This window comes from Accipiter gentilis, chromosome 16 (genome assembly GCF_929443795.1).
Source record: "Accipiter gentilis chromosome 16, bAccGen1.1, whole genome shotgun sequence".
Classification (NCBI taxonomy): domain Eukaryota; kingdom Metazoa; phylum Chordata; class Aves; order Accipitriformes; family Accipitridae; genus Astur; species Astur gentilis.
The window spans coordinates 11,053,363-11,068,824 of record NC_064895.1 but is presented as its reverse complement, the minus strand read 5'-3'; the positions used below and the strand labels follow the sequence as shown (position 1 = coordinate 11,068,824).

General features: G+C 42.2%; 1 protein-coding gene across 3 annotated transcripts in view; it reads right to left on the bottom strand.

Annotated features, from left to right (window-relative positions):
* The window catches only part of COLEC11 (collectin subfamily member 11), a 41,792-nt gene extending 27,768 nt beyond the window's left edge, over positions 1-14,024 (bottom strand). The window contains exon 1 of one of the 3 annotated variants that reach the window (XM_049818991.1): positions 13,621-14,024. The gene's annotated coding sequence lies outside the window, so the exon portion shown is untranslated. Of the gene's footprint in view, positions 1-13,499; positions 13,553-13,620 lie in introns of those variants that run through there. The other 2 variants (XM_049818993.1, XM_049818992.1) reach the window with 2 other exon arrangements.
* Positions 14,025-15,462: the final 1,438 nt, after the last annotated feature.

The window sequence follows — 15,462 nt, the reverse complement described above, 5'->3', positions numbered from 1 at the left end:
CTCCCACCGCACAGCCCAGGAGAGCACCCGGCCACCAGCCTGCAGGACAGCCTGGGCAGGGCATCCCACCTCTTCTTTGTAGCAGGGCCACTTCAGGATCCAGAAGAAGACAAGACAAAGAGGCTTTCAAGTCAAGTGGTTCAGATACACAGCTGAAAGCCTGGAAATTAGGCAGTTTCAGCATGAGCACCCAGCAGGCTGGTGATAAGGATTCTCGACAGATGAGTCAGAGAGGGGAATTATATGGCCCGAGACAGAAGAAGGAATTGAAATTAGGAGGGTGCTCCAGTCTCTGCATTAGTGAGTAAAAAGGCAGCATCACCTCCTCTGGTTGCATTTTATGAGGTTTTAGATGTATCCAGACTGCAACTGAAAGATCAAAGCTTCCAGGTATGTTAAATATTAATCTGCCTTTGCAAACTCCTACACAGCTCAGAGATGAGACGAGAACTGACAGGGCTGCTTGGTGGCTCTGCTCAGCAGCCAGACATGAAGGATTTTCTGGGAAAAACAAAACCTCCAACAAAGCTTCATCACATTCCCCACTGCCTGCTGCTGCTGCAGGGCTTACAAGCCTCAGAGACACAGGGGATACACCTCATCCTAATTCATGATAGTTCAACTTGCAGAGAAAATGGACTGTCTAGAAAATGGAGTTTCCTAGTGTCAGTCAGGTCACAACACCTGGACCTGTATGAATACTCGGGAAATTACCTTGGTCTCAGAAGAGCCACTAACAGAGGAAATCTCTGAAGAGGTTGCAAATTAAATACTTTATAGAGTCTGCAGCTGCCATAAAGGGACACAGTAGTAGTAGAAATCAAACCAAAAGCACTTTGGATATCACTTTCTCCACCTTTTCTGCTTCAAAAAGGAACCTTCTCTTCTGCAGCTAAAATTGCGTTATATGATTGAAATAAGCATTTGATCTCCAGATATGTGCTACAGCAGTACCTTTCATTTTAAAATCCTGGAAAATTCCTTGCCTTTCTGACCTACCTTCAAGCCCTTTCAGACTCAGATTCATAAAGGCATTTAGAAAACTAAATCCCACTGAAATTGGTCCTCAGAAAAAGGCACCAGCCTGTTTTTTTCAAACACTATCTTAGCCCTGGTATTTGGAGTCTCCTCAGCATTGGTAAAACCAATGCCAGAGAGAAGCCTAGAGAAGTTAAGCACTTGCAAAAGTATAAGTATTTTCTCACTGTCTATGCAGGGGTCAGGAGTCAAATTTGCAGCACTTACAATAGCAGCCATTAAATCAGCATAAGCTGAAAGCTGTGAAAAAAAGAAGTGAGGACAAGGAAAAAGCAGCATTTACACGGCCTTTCCTTTAAAAAAAAAAAGCAAAATGCCTCTCTCTATTCTTATTAGTAATGGAAACATACCAATGCAAACAGCACAATAATTTCAAAACAACTTTTGAGACCTGTCAGCTTTAGGGAATCTGCCTCAGTTGCCAAGAGAGAAGAGGTTTATTAAACCAGGCTTCAAGTGACAAATCCTTGAGAGGTCATCGGAGGATCCCCAAGGCATCACAGGCTTGCTCAAAACTGCTGCAGGACCGCCCAGGCCAGCTGGCACCCAGCACTCCTTGAGCTCCCCCGCTCCCCCCCCAGCTGTGGATGGAAAGCTTGGAGATCACTTGGGCCAGCAAATGCCTCTTACATGAAGACCCTGTATCTGCCAGTGGCTGCTCTGCAAGGGCCAGTGGCTTATTGCACACTGTTATTTTGGACCTAGAAGCAACAACACAGATGATGTGACTAGTTGAATCCAAATGGCTGAGAAATGCAGAAGGAAAATGATGCTTGCTGGCATTAATGCTCAGCCAGCCAACAGCTACAGAGTGGCTGTAATCCTCTGTATAATCCTACAGGACTCCTCTTTGAGCTGTTTTTATTTCACTAAGTTGCTTTCACTCTTATTATGATTTTTTTTATTATTTTTAAAACTATACTTCTTTCTCAGGGATATGAGCCAAATTATCTATATTCAGAATTGAGTGCATTCCTGGTACAGAAAGGCACACAAATTTGCAGAGCCACAGCCACAGTTGATGGGTGCTTTTCCCAGGCAGGTTTGAGTCAGCACTACAGACACATCAACAGCTTTCAACAGTTTTCACTCCCTGGACTTTTCAAGTCCTCGTCATCCACATCCCGACACCTCCCAGAACTATCTGGCAGCCTGCGTATCCTCAAACGCCCCAGCAGGCCCTAGCCGCATCCCAACGGATGCGACACATGCCCATAAAATCACGGCAATGAAATGCCAGGCTGTGACACAGACCTCACGCTATTTCAAACACTTTGAACAGATAGAAGCCAAAACCAAAACAGTTATGAAGTCCCAGGGCTAGAAGGGTAACACCAGGGCCCAGCGCAGATCACAGGTATGTTTCTGAGGGAAGCAGGGAGAGGCAGAAGGGACAAGCCTCCAGCACTGTGCAGGCAAGCTGCTTTTCACCCCTTGGCCTGAGGATCATTCCCTGGAGAAGAGGTCTTCCACGCTGGAGATGAAACCTGAGTCGCTGACCTCTTCTTTCTCCATTACAGCCTTGCTGATCATCCTAACCTACGGATGTTTTGTGTAGCTATGCTTTTACTTCATCTAAGCATTTTCTCATTTGTCCTCCCAGCTCCCTCGTGCGTTACCTCGAGTAATCAATCAAGAGTTCACCATTTAGCCGGAATATAAAAATCAGAATCAATGATAAAGCTGCTTAAACAATGGGTGATCATTTTCATAACACTGCAATGCTCTGAAGTTAAATTGTATATGTTGATTTAAAGGTTAATGCAATGGGCTTGAAAGATTAAAAAAAATCCCTAAATGCTAATACCAAAGAATTGCAAAAATGAGGACCGTAACTGCTGTGACTACGAAGCCTCTGTGAAATCTATGGAGCATGGAGTAGCATAAAGCAGAGACGTAACACATTTCAGGTCCTGATGATGCTGAAGAACAGCAAGGTTTGCTGCAGAGGACAAAAGAGTGAGTCTAAGCTGATGGGAAGCTTACATTACCTCAAAGCCTAACTGATAGGAAGTCATTGGTTACTCCCCAAAGTACACTTAATTCTGGCTCAATAGAGCTATTTCCTCAGCCGATGTTTGTGAGGTGTAAGGGACTATTAGTTCTGATTGTACAACGTAGGTGCCCTTGTCATATGTAGGAATAGTAGCCTCACTTTTCATCGAAAAGAATGTTTTTAAAAATTGAGAAAAAATTTCTTCCTGATGTAGTTCTGCTGAAGTCAATGAGTCTGCCAGAATTAACTTACTGTCATCTGCGCTGAAAATATAAAATCAGAGCTTCAGCAAGGGTGAAATGAAGATAGTGCCAGAAGGGGGTAAGTGCATTTTCAAAACCTGTAACTAGAGGGAGATGGGACCAATATGATTTCTTGCCCTGAGCGCCAAATCTCTCACAATAGCTCTGTATGGTCTTTAAGAGAGTAGAGAGTAACACACAAGTAGAATTTTATGTTTGTCTGTGTATCTGTCAGAGATAACTAGAAATGCTAAAGAAAATTCCTCCCACAATGTTTTAATCAAAGTCCCTATTAGATGATAAGATCTCTGCCATAGCCTTACTTGCAGCTGTAATTTACAGAAATAGTTTGTAATTTTGGGTGCCATCCTTGATATATGTCAGATCAAATTTTCAGTATTCTTAACCAACCCAAAATAAAAAAAAATACAGAGTTCAAATACAGGCATCAGTTCTTCTAAAGCCTGTGTCTACATTATCTCAGTTCAGCCCCATTCCTATAAAGCATCCACATGAGAACCTGATATTATCCCCACACACCTATCTGTAGGAACTAAACCACCAAGGATTCTCCAAGAATCAGTGAATGAAGTGGAAAATGCTGCCAGGTACATTTGTCTACATGAGTAAATACATTACTTACATATGCACTTGTCATCTTATTTCTGAAGCTTTAAGGCATCGCTTTTCAGCCCTCCACATCCCACAGGGGCTTAGGACTGGCTGCAGAAGTTGGGATATTTGTGCTGTATTTAAGCACTTAGTGCCCATTCAACTAACTTATGCTTTCCAACATGTTCTCGCCCTCCAGGCACTTAGAAGTTTTCCAGCTGGGCCTAGCAGTTGCTGTCTTGAGGGCACTGGACAAGCTTAAAGGCAAACTTAACCTGGGGAGGGTGGTCCCAGTCCCACAGCTACATGCTTGGAGGTACAGAGAAGAGGCAGAAAGGTCTGTCAAGGCCCCATCCAATCACCCCAGACACATCAGCAGTGGCACATGCCTTTTGCACAACAGAAATGCCACTCAGGTACTGATCCAGAAGGTAAGTACCAGCTATGGAGCATCCTTAACTTAAAAGGATTTGAACCCACAGCTCCAGTTCCCCAGGGGAGTAATTGCTCCCACTGGATGGACACAGTAGGTGATATTAGACTACACTCAGGCATGCCACATTAAAGGATGGAAGGCAAGCAGGTAAGAAGCCTGGTGAAGAAGCCAACTCAAGCCTAGTAGTAGGACACTAGACTAAAAAGGGGCAAAATGAATGTTCTTCTCTCCCCTGCTTTCTGTTTTTATGTCCCACAGTTGACTCATGTATAAACACATGGACAGGTCAGGAATGTCCAGACAGAAGGCAAAATCTAAGCAAAGCAGTTTATGAGGCTAGAGGAAGAGTAAAGACAGGAGAAGAGATATAGGATGTAGACTACTAGCAGGACAAACAAAGCAAAAGTGAAAAACCAGAAGCCTGACCAGGGGAGAGTGGCAGAGAAAGGACAGAGGGAGAGATGGCACCATCCCAGAGTGCAAGTGGATGGCACAACGGTTTGCTTTTGGTTGCCCCAGCATCCTACTCCTCACTGAAGAGAACAAACACCACGGAGCAGAAACAGCTTTTGCCCCCATTTTCTCACACATTAGCTACATTTAAAGGAGGTTCTAAGAAAAAAGGGAAGCCACTTGACTGCTGCCCAGTCCTCCCCAATGCTGCAAGTATGACACCTCAAAAAGTGAACCACAAGACAGAGCACAAATAATCATCTCCTGATGCCAGCTATCAGGACAACTTTGCTTAGATCCAGATCTCAAGCTAGCAGAAGTTACAAGCAGACCCTTGGGTAGGATTTCACCACTCTGGTTTAGGTGATCACAGAAAATGACCCTGAGCAACCTGTGTAATCTAAGTCAGAGAAAGGCACCTTGGCATGGGGATTCATTTCATCCTAAAACAGGACAGATAATTGACTCTGGAGGTACATATTCATTGCCCAGTACGACTAGCTCGGCCTTGTAGGTATGCAAAGTTGGGTGAGGGGGAGTCCCACCATCACTAATTACCTAAGCCAATCTGTGGGAGGGCTAACAGCAGCCTGGCTCTCCCGCTGCAGTCACACGTTACCCTCCCCTTCTCTGTACCGTCACCAACCGCCAGCCGATCCCATCATGAGCTAGCACAGACTGCTACGCCAGCAGAAAGCTATTCTTCTTTTTGTAATGTTATTTTTCAGTTGATTTAGTTCCTTGGTTCCTGGTGAGGGCAAAATGGCCATCATTCCTGTGAAAAATGTTGCCAGCCAGGGAAAGAAATGCCCTTGGCAGCAGCTGAGATGGCCTTCAGTGTGTTACAAAACTGTGCCCTCACATGCCAGCAGCATACAGAAAACAGAAAGATGCATAAATGAAAGAATTAAAGGGACTAAATTCACCAGAGAAAAAACCCAGCACATAATTAGAGTGGGAACATTTTAAAAGGAGAAAAGATATGGCAAAATACCAGGCTGCAATGGAAAATAATATCCAGCAAAGATACAGACCATAGAAGATACAACAACATGAGGTATTTTGCAATAGCATGCAAGCCACCAAGAGTCATGGAAATGATCCAAGACTGTTATCCTCAAATGACAAGGACATACTTCTCGGAATGATATCCTCAATATAACAAAACACCATGGTACATAAGCATGCATGATCAAAACCTTGCATTTCAACAGAGGCAAGGTCAATGCAATTTCAACAAAAGGTTCTTTTTATTCTAAGGCTGACTAAATAACACTCTACATGTGATCCTATGCTGAACCTTTCATATCAGCTCCCCGGAGCCTAGGAAAAGGAGGAATATAAGTTATATTGGTGACACAAAGACCAACAGTACCTCCAGTAAAACGGCCAAGTCTCAACGTAAGAGAAAAATTAAAAGCATCAGAGCAAAAAGCAAGTCTCACAGGAAATACAGCCACATATCTTCACTGACAAGTGAAGGGTGAACTTGATGGCAATAGTACTATTCAATGCCCTTTCACTCTTGGAGTCCTGAAACACCTTTCCAAGTGCAGATAAGGGAAAGAAGATAAAAGGAAGGGGAACCTACCAAAGCAGCTCCCCAGATTAAGAGAAAATATATGGATGGTACATAGAAATGGTTGTAGAAACAAAACACAGGGGAAAAAACCCCCAGGTTTCTATGGGTCTGATGTGACTTAGTAAAAGAACACACAAAGATACGCAATTCCTGCAGATGACCAGACATCAACGAAGTTCTCAGAAGTCAAAGTAGTCTTACACTAGTATGCTACAGCAGACTTTCACTAACCAGTCTATATCATTGGCAATAGTCATGATCCTACTTATAAGGTATGCCAAATGGAAACCAGCTGAAAGAATACCTTTCAGTGGCAAAACATTTCCCAGATCAGCTCTTACATATATCACAACACATGCATTTGAAATCCTTTGCTATGTACAACTTACTGGTCTACAGCTATTTAAAAAACCTGAGAAAGCATACAAGTGATTGCATGCAGGTTTGAGATGCTTTTGACAATCTCATTTGGAAAAAAATGTGAATTCAGAAAGAAACAGACAGAATGTGTAGAACACAATTAGCAAACAAGGGTGTTTATCTGAATTCATATAAACTGAAGGTGTTTACTTCCCTTATCTGTATACCACAATGCTGCTGCTACCAAAAGATTCTTGAGGATGACAACTCCCTTTGGAATTTTTCATTAAAGTCCTTCCATCTAACCAACTGCCCTGAGAGATTCCTTTATCTTAATAATGTACCTTTCTAGGAGAGAATACAACAAGCTATGTTAAGTAAGTGATAACTACTGGCAACTCCGCCTGCTTTGGTACTCAGTAAATTCTCTAACAATAGCAGCAGATGCATCTTTCACAAAACATGACTAGAGGCCAGTTGTGCACAAATTAAGAAGCTGCACATCAGCCAAGCAGTGATCACTTGAACCTGGGTATGTATCTATTCAGCATTTATAGGGCACTTACAGGAACAAAAACTAATGCTACTGCTCTGATTATGCAGCTACCAGTAAAAGGCTTCACAGGTGTTCAAGACTACACTGACCTCGCCCTGGCTGAAATCCCAGCATCTGCCGGTTGACTTAAGCAAAGGAAGAACAAACAACAACAAAACCAAAAACGAGACGTGATGCCAAAAAGGTACAGAGAAATCAGCTCTAAATATATCAGAAACTCCATGCATCCAGCACTGTAGTTGCAGCATTTAACATCATCTTCCCTAAAATCAAGGAACAATGCGAATGTAATCACATGCAAACTAAGTCTAAATGGGCAACTGCATGTTTAAATGGAGTTGCTTAGAAGACAGAGTAAAAACTATTATGACCAGAACCATTAACAAAGCACCTGACAGACTGTGGCATCAAGCGCCAACGGATTTGTTTTACACAAAAGGACACACACATGTTGTTGCAGCTGATAGAACAACTTCCCTTGGCATTGCTTACACAAGCTTGACACGCCATCCAGAAACTAAATTCAGGATTTGCAAGTCATGGGATGATGCCCCGCTGATCTCTTTTCAGATGGGAGGGTTTCAAGTTGACAGTAAAACTGCCCCAGCATCTATAGAGAGCACTCTTTTTCAACAGTGTACTAAGTTCCCATTCTACCCATAGCACTGTAGAAGCAGACATAGCAGTGGGCATGGTCTGCATAAAAATCAATGGTCATTTAAACCACTTCTGGTATATAACCCATTTACCTATCTTCACAAAACTTGCAAAGATAATACAGTTGCCTCCCCATACGTCACAGACAGTTTAAATTTAAATAGTCCAACCTGAATAATTCTGGAGACATGATATTCAAGACATGAAGATATTTGGAAACTGGTAGAAATTCTCACATTCTACCTAGTGACAAGAATGTCACAAGGGCTTCTTTAGAAAGATCAGTTTCCTCTTCGCTATTTCCTCAACAAAACGAGCAAACATTATCTGTGAATGCTCTTTGAAGAAATATGCCTTGTCCTTTCAAGGACTGCCCTTGAAAATTCAAAAGAAAGATGGTACTGAAAAATCTATAATTTTCCCTTGAAGATTTAAGATTTAGGATTATGTTCAGCATTATTTAAATGGAGCTGAGATAAAGAAATAGCTATGTATGTTGTCTAAGGATTGTAAATTAATTTTGAACTATTTAATTATAACAGACTGTTATACATTCATGCATTCATGAAGGTTTTATATAAATCATAAAAAAAGAAAGGAGAGTGACTATAGAGTTTTTGGCACTCCACAATTACATGAAAGGCAATTCTGACATGAAGGTATTAAACAGCAATGGAAGAAAACCTCCAGTAAAGAGGTTTTTCAGCTGCAGTTCATAACAAGGCTCTTGTTACGTTACGTCATCTCATCTCACCTCCGCATTGGTTTTAAACAACTGGAGAGAAACATTGCAAACACATCTGTGGATGCTGCTGACAGATCCACCACCCTGGAGTCTCTGCAGCACACACAAGCAGTGCTTCTCTGGCTCTGCCACATGTTCTCAGTATCTGTTTCCTTAACATTTCTTGTACGTAACTCCACTAACCAGACAGCCATCAGAGACCTGTTATCTCATTAACACCATTCCGATGAGAGAGCTTGCTGAGAGACATTTCTTTTCTTATAAGACATTTTTTGCTCTTTCCTGTGCTAGGCCTTCATTACATTCTTGTCTGATGTTTTTATTTTGATTGGTCGTAATTACTGTGCCATCTAACATTGCCAATTCCTTCACATACCAATTTTTTCTAAAGCTCTTTGGTTTAATTCCCCAAAATTAGATGATCTCTTATAAATCCTTCTCTGATGATAATCATAAAATCCTACTTATATTAAATCATGTCCTTACAAAAACTTCCATGCTTTCTTGTCTCCCCTTAACTCTGATATAATCAACAGCCCTTGGTGTACCAGATTAATCTAAAGAATTGCCCGTGAGGCCTTTTAAAATGGATGCGAGTTATTTTGATGCTTTCTTTAGTGAACGATTTATGAACCCTTCAGTCTCCGCGCAGTGCGTTCCTTAGCCAGCCAAGCACTACTTCATGTAAGCTTCATTGTCCAGCCCTCGCAGCACAGAAACGAGTAAACTGGCCCCAGCATTCAGACCAGATGGAGACTAAATAAACCCCCGATTTGTGGTCTCTTGGAGGATAAAAGACTATTTCTAAGGAGTCCACTAAAGATGAATAAATGCATGCTTATTGTCAGTAGGTTCAATAACTGCTAAAATCATCAGCACCATCACAGGAGAATTTGGAGGCATCTACAACTAAGCCTGTAAATCACTCAAACTGAAAATCTTAGGGTGTCATCTGTAGGATTTCTTCTTGTTATTATTTATGCTTATTCCACAGTTAGCAAATCATACTAACACTACCAAAAAAAAAATAATCACAGTGAGCCATGCTTAAGGCCAAAGACAGACACCAGGAACCTGAGCACAGCTATAGACACAGCTTCATTCTTCAAGGTCCCCACTCAAAAAACTGCCAGAGTTGAAGCAGTTTCTTTTTCTACTCTCCCATCCTTTGCCCCCAATTCTTCACCCCTAAAACTCCAGATGAGAGCTGCTTAAGCGAACACTGGCAATGCTACCACTGAATCTGTTTGTGGCCTCTTCCCAAGTCCAAACAAAGCATCCAAAACTATCTCCTAACAATTCAGGCACCTTAAGAGGCAGGAGGTGCCTGTGGTTTTGTCAGAAGACTTACTTGGGTGCCTAAGCTCTTCTTACTGCGCAGAGCAGAGATGGCCAACATCTTGCCTGAAGAGAGCAACAAGACACTATTCTCCCACCTACCCTTTTATGCCCATCGAGGAAACACATCCAAACTCCTTCAGTCTCTTCTAAGCACGCTGTAAGCAGTAAGGTTAATAGAAAACACTTGCATTCCCTTTCAAAACATGGTGGGGAGCTGCTTCTCTCTTGCAGGCTACCTTCTTATGGGAGAGCTCATGCCAAAGGAAGAGACTTCCCTGGACTGTTAAGGCTTTCTCTTTTTTCTTTCCTAAAAATCAAAGCAGTATCAACATCAGAAACTGTCTTGGGAGCTGTGGACACACTCTTGGGTACCCAGTGGTCCCAATTCCAAATTACCATGTCAGTTAGCAACAAGGGCACCTTTCCAGCAGATGGGAGGTGGCCGTTTGAAGCAGTGCAATGAGCTGCATGCAGATCTCCCACTCCCCAGTTAAGTGCTCCCAGCCAGTAGATTATTGCATGACAGCGGGTAGCAGCAGTCCATTTTTCCAAAGAGAACTGTAGAAAACTTTCTTCAGAGCCAGTCTGCAAAGCCTCCATGCCTGAAGGACAACTGGGCACACACATTCAAAGTGAGGTTGCAGCTTCTGGAACTCAAGTTCCTGCAGGCACTTGGCACTAAAGATGGTGAATTCATCCACTCCCACATCCAGCAGAGGGAATCCCAGAGCATCTCTCCCACAAACATTTTCCAGACTTCTTCTGTGGCCATGACACACTTTTCTGGTTGCAGCAAGCCACTTTCTTCAGCACTTAGCTCTCCTCCATTTGCTCTATATAGCACATAAACATTGCAGATTCTTGGTCTGGAGCCAGGCATCTAACTTGCAGCACTGTGAAACTGTTTATTCACATCCATGTTTCATTCACATGCGTTATTGCTGGACCAGATGACCTTTAAAGGCCCCTTCCAACCCAAACCATTCTATGATTCAGTGTAGAAGGAAATCAATGTAAACCCTACAACTCCTCACCATCTGTCTTATTGCTCCAGGCCACCTTATGGACCTCCTAACCAATCTTCTGACACAGTCAAGAGGAAAGAGCATCCAAACAGTGACAGCAGCTAAGGATCCTTGGATCCTAATAAACAAGAGACTGGTCCAGCAGTGAAGAACTCGAGCAGACCAAGTTCCATTCTCTTCTTCTCTAAAGACATCTTATACAACTATAGCCAAATCACCCAGGACTAGACTTTTCTGAAGAGGCACTTAGATGGGTGACATGAGACCTTGTTGGACTTTCAACACCACCTCTTTCTAAAAGCTTCAGGCTCCCAGTAGGTTGTTTTCCTCTTGACTCAAGAATTTGCCTAGCTCTTAAAATCCAGCCATACTCCCTTGCAGCTTTCAGTTCCAAACATATAAAATGGAGCACTTTTATCACAAAAGTTTGCAGAAGCACTAACAAAGCCTTAGAAACATTTTTAAATGTTCTCTCCCTTGTACAGGTGTTTGTGTGGCTAAAGACATCAAAAGGCTTTAAGCAAGCTACTGACATATCAAACCCTCTTGGAAGGGTCTTACTCTCACAGCCCACAGACAAGACAGTCTGTGGCTCATGGGCAAACCAGAAGGAAGCACTCAAATTTTAAGCAGCTGCCAGCTAGTTATCGACCAGTAATCTAGGGGCTTTGCCTACAGTTGATGCCTTACGAGCTCAGTCTGTGCCTCTTTCACTAGACTACCTTTCCCAAAACACATCCTAAAGACTCCTCTCATCAAGGGAGGTGAAAATAGCGAGACCCTGACCACACGGCCTTACGGGAAACATGGTTCAGCTGTGAAGTCCAGCCAGTAGCAAAATGCAATGCAAAGCACAAACTACACTTCCCAGGAGACACCATGAGAATATTTTTGGCTAAACTGTTCTGGTTTTCAGCCAAAATATTTTGACAAAAGAACTAAACTAACCCAGAAAACTGACACTTTTCTTTAAAAAGCTACTTTGCTAAAAGTCCTCCTACTTCAAAAGGATTCTGGTTCCAGAGTTTTTGGACAGCCGTAGAGATGACTAAATAAGAGCTTTAGAAACAGTGTAAAATCCCTCAAAAGTAATCAGAAAAATAGCCTTCAACATAACATACAATGTATAAATTACACAGTAGATTTCTGCAGCTTCCACAGTGCAATCCTCTGATGACTCTAGGACCATGCCATGTTTAAAATGCCAGTTTGACTATGAATTTAAGTTACATATTCTCTTTCATGTATGGATTAAAACAATAATTTCATTTTAACAGATACATCTAAGAATTTTCTGAAGCAGTCCAAGCATTTTTAAAAGGAATACTCAGCTTGAAAGTATTCCTTTTCTACAACATCTGCATACCTTATTTATGCTGCATCAGTAGTGTAATAAGATTTTAGGGATATGTCTGAGAAGTTATCACAGATTAAAAGATCCCAATATCATTTTTATAAGTGAGACCTTTAAATCAGTGTTTGTTTTATATTCTCTGATCACTATGATGCCTTGAACATTCATGATCACATAAACTATCATATATATATATGAAATACAAAAGATCTCAGCTACAGAGAGGGAAACGTAGGGCAATAGTTTTTACATTTGCTACACTTTAAAAATCTTTCAATACTGTAGTATTTCCAGTCCAGAGGCTCTTTCTGTCTCACTGTATGGCAAGTGACGTTGGGTATTTTAGTTCTCCAGAGTGATCTGATTTTGCTAGAAAATAATCCCCCTCCTAAATTTCACTGCCTATATTGAGCACATATGTATGTATGCACAGAGGTCAGAATAGAAACTTGCAAGTCCCTTTATGAATTCTATTTTTCATACCTCATGACTGAAAAGCAGGCATGTGGCCTTCTGGTTACTGAAATACAGCTTACTCTCATATTCCAGCTCATTTAGACTAAGATTTTATATCTTTACACATCCTTAAATTTCATTAAGCATTCATGTATACTACTACTTCCAACTTGATCTGGTTTTCACCAAGTTTGCTCTTAATTATCCAGTGGTGTAATTCAAGCCCTTACTGGACCTTCCATCATCTGCTTCACTTCTGCAATGTCAGTCTTCATTCCCTGCTTTGCAGCTGTATTAAAAGCCAACTTTCAAAAAAGTAGAAAACAGCCAGCCTCTTAGGAATAAAAGTAGAAGGATGGAGAAAAGCACTTAGTATTTCCAAAATTAAACTTATCTTGATTATCTGTTACCGGAAATTACAACCCATTAAGGCACTGCAGCAAGTTTCAACTGTAGGAAAAGTTAAAAATCATATACTGTTTTGTCGTTCCCTGCTCAAATGAAAGCGAGCTCTTCCAATAGCATTTGTACATTTTAAATACAACCCCCCCACCAAACAGGAATTCAGTGATCTAACCCACATGGGTGCTTCTCAACAGAAAGGTCCGTTATCCGATAGAATCGAGCGAACTCTTCTTTCCCTTACCTTCCCCTACTATTTGGGGATCGTCAGTCACATTCTGCCACTTACAAAGCAGCCCCCTAACAAACATCCAGGCTTCTTCCTCTACGTGCTTCTTAAGAGTGAAAGTATAAAAGTCTCTTACCTTACGGTTGCTGAGAAAATGGGAACTGCAGAACGCTCTGTGCCTGCAGGGACACTGCACAGATGAACCTCATTGCTGCTGTTTACAGAAGTCTGACAGTTTTTAATTTGAAAAGAGGTTGTCTTTTGCTTTTCGACAGTTCAACAAATCAGACAAAACAGTTGCAAGTGTTATCTGTAAACAGCTTCCTGTTTGAAATAGATCAGCTGTCCTGCAGGACAATAATTAGGAAAGAAGTGTGGGAAAGCTGAAGAGGTCCATGATGTAAGCTTTTTATTTTGGGAATGTACTTTTTTGGGAATGCACTCTTACTCTCCCCTCCTCCTCTCTAGCAGAGAACCCCTTTTTAACCATTTACATCTATTCAGCTCTAAGCCATGCGTGCACACTGCCCCAGCACAGAACTTTTCTTGCTTCGCTTCAGCAGATATGAAAACACATGAAAGGCAGCACCGAACGTGACCATCTCATGTGGTTCATTAACACACTCTCCCCTTACAGATATTCCCTCCATTCTTCTAATTGGCTCCAGCATTCCTGACTTGAATAAAACATGCTACTATTTCAGAGCTGAATCTCAACACTCCACAATAACATAAATACTAAATTACCCACATGGCAAGCTTATTCACAGAATTTTGAGGTTTGTTTTGGGTTTGGGGTTTTTCTTTTTTTTTTTTTTTTTTTTTTTTTTAAACAGCTTTTGATATCACTTTATGTCAACGGGAAGGGAAATAAACGAGACAGAAATCCTTCACTATAGCTTCCAAATAGTTGTACAATTCTGGTTTTCATCTTAAACAGCTAGACTAGTTTGAGCCCTGGGTAAACCGCAGTACTCCACATATGTTTGGGCAGGAAAAAAACTGGGGCCAGTCGATTGTGGGAAGTAGGATATTGAGAACACCGCCCTCTGTTTCAGCAGTTTATAGTTCAACAGATATTACTGGCTTCACTCAACTTCCAGGGTAAATATGGAGTACTGCTTATGACTATACCGGTTAATACCCTCTAGTGAATAGCTGCTGTATTTGTAAGGCTGCAGCTCTGATAAGCTGCTTCAGCACAAAAGGCTTGCAAACCATCTGTCTCCAGCCCTGTTGATGCCACTGTTCCCCCCTCCCAGTTTCTCCAGCTAGGGTTTGAGGGGCCATGCTGTAAGCGAGCACCCAGCAGGACACGAGCCTGGGTAACTCCCAGTATGTGACCTCTTACTGGAAGACCAGGACTCTAGCTAGGGCAGTAGCGGGAGGCTCCTTTCCATCTTCCACAGTCCCAACACAGACGGTTTTAGACTGAGGGACTAAAGAAAGCTGTAATAGGATCACCTGTGTGTGTTCACTTTACCACCCTTCTGATCTGCTCTTGTGGGAGGTGTAGGTCCACTCCATTGAGGATGTCATCCTGTGGTGGGGCTTGCAACACAAGCTGATGAGACACACAGTACCGACGCACTCTTCCTGCTTTGCTCACAACTTGTTGTATCCTCTCTCCCAGCAAACCTCTCCTCCCCCACCACAGCTCCTGCTTCGCCAGCCCACAGCACCACACACGCTGAACAGCTTTGCTGGCAAAGGCGGCAAAAATGGGTACTGTGGGTATCACAGCACTGCAGAGGTAGTGATGCCTCAGACTGAGCGCTCACCGTGGGCTACCTTCATAAAGGCAGACCTTTCCTAAATCACCCTGTTTCCACACTGGACTGGAACCTAGCTACCCTCCTCCATTGCTATAAAATCCCGTATTTTAACACACGCCAAATGATCATGAGAAGTTAAGAACTGGTCATCACTTCCAGATTACACCCGTGAAGAAAGGACAAAATGGTAGAAGATGAACATA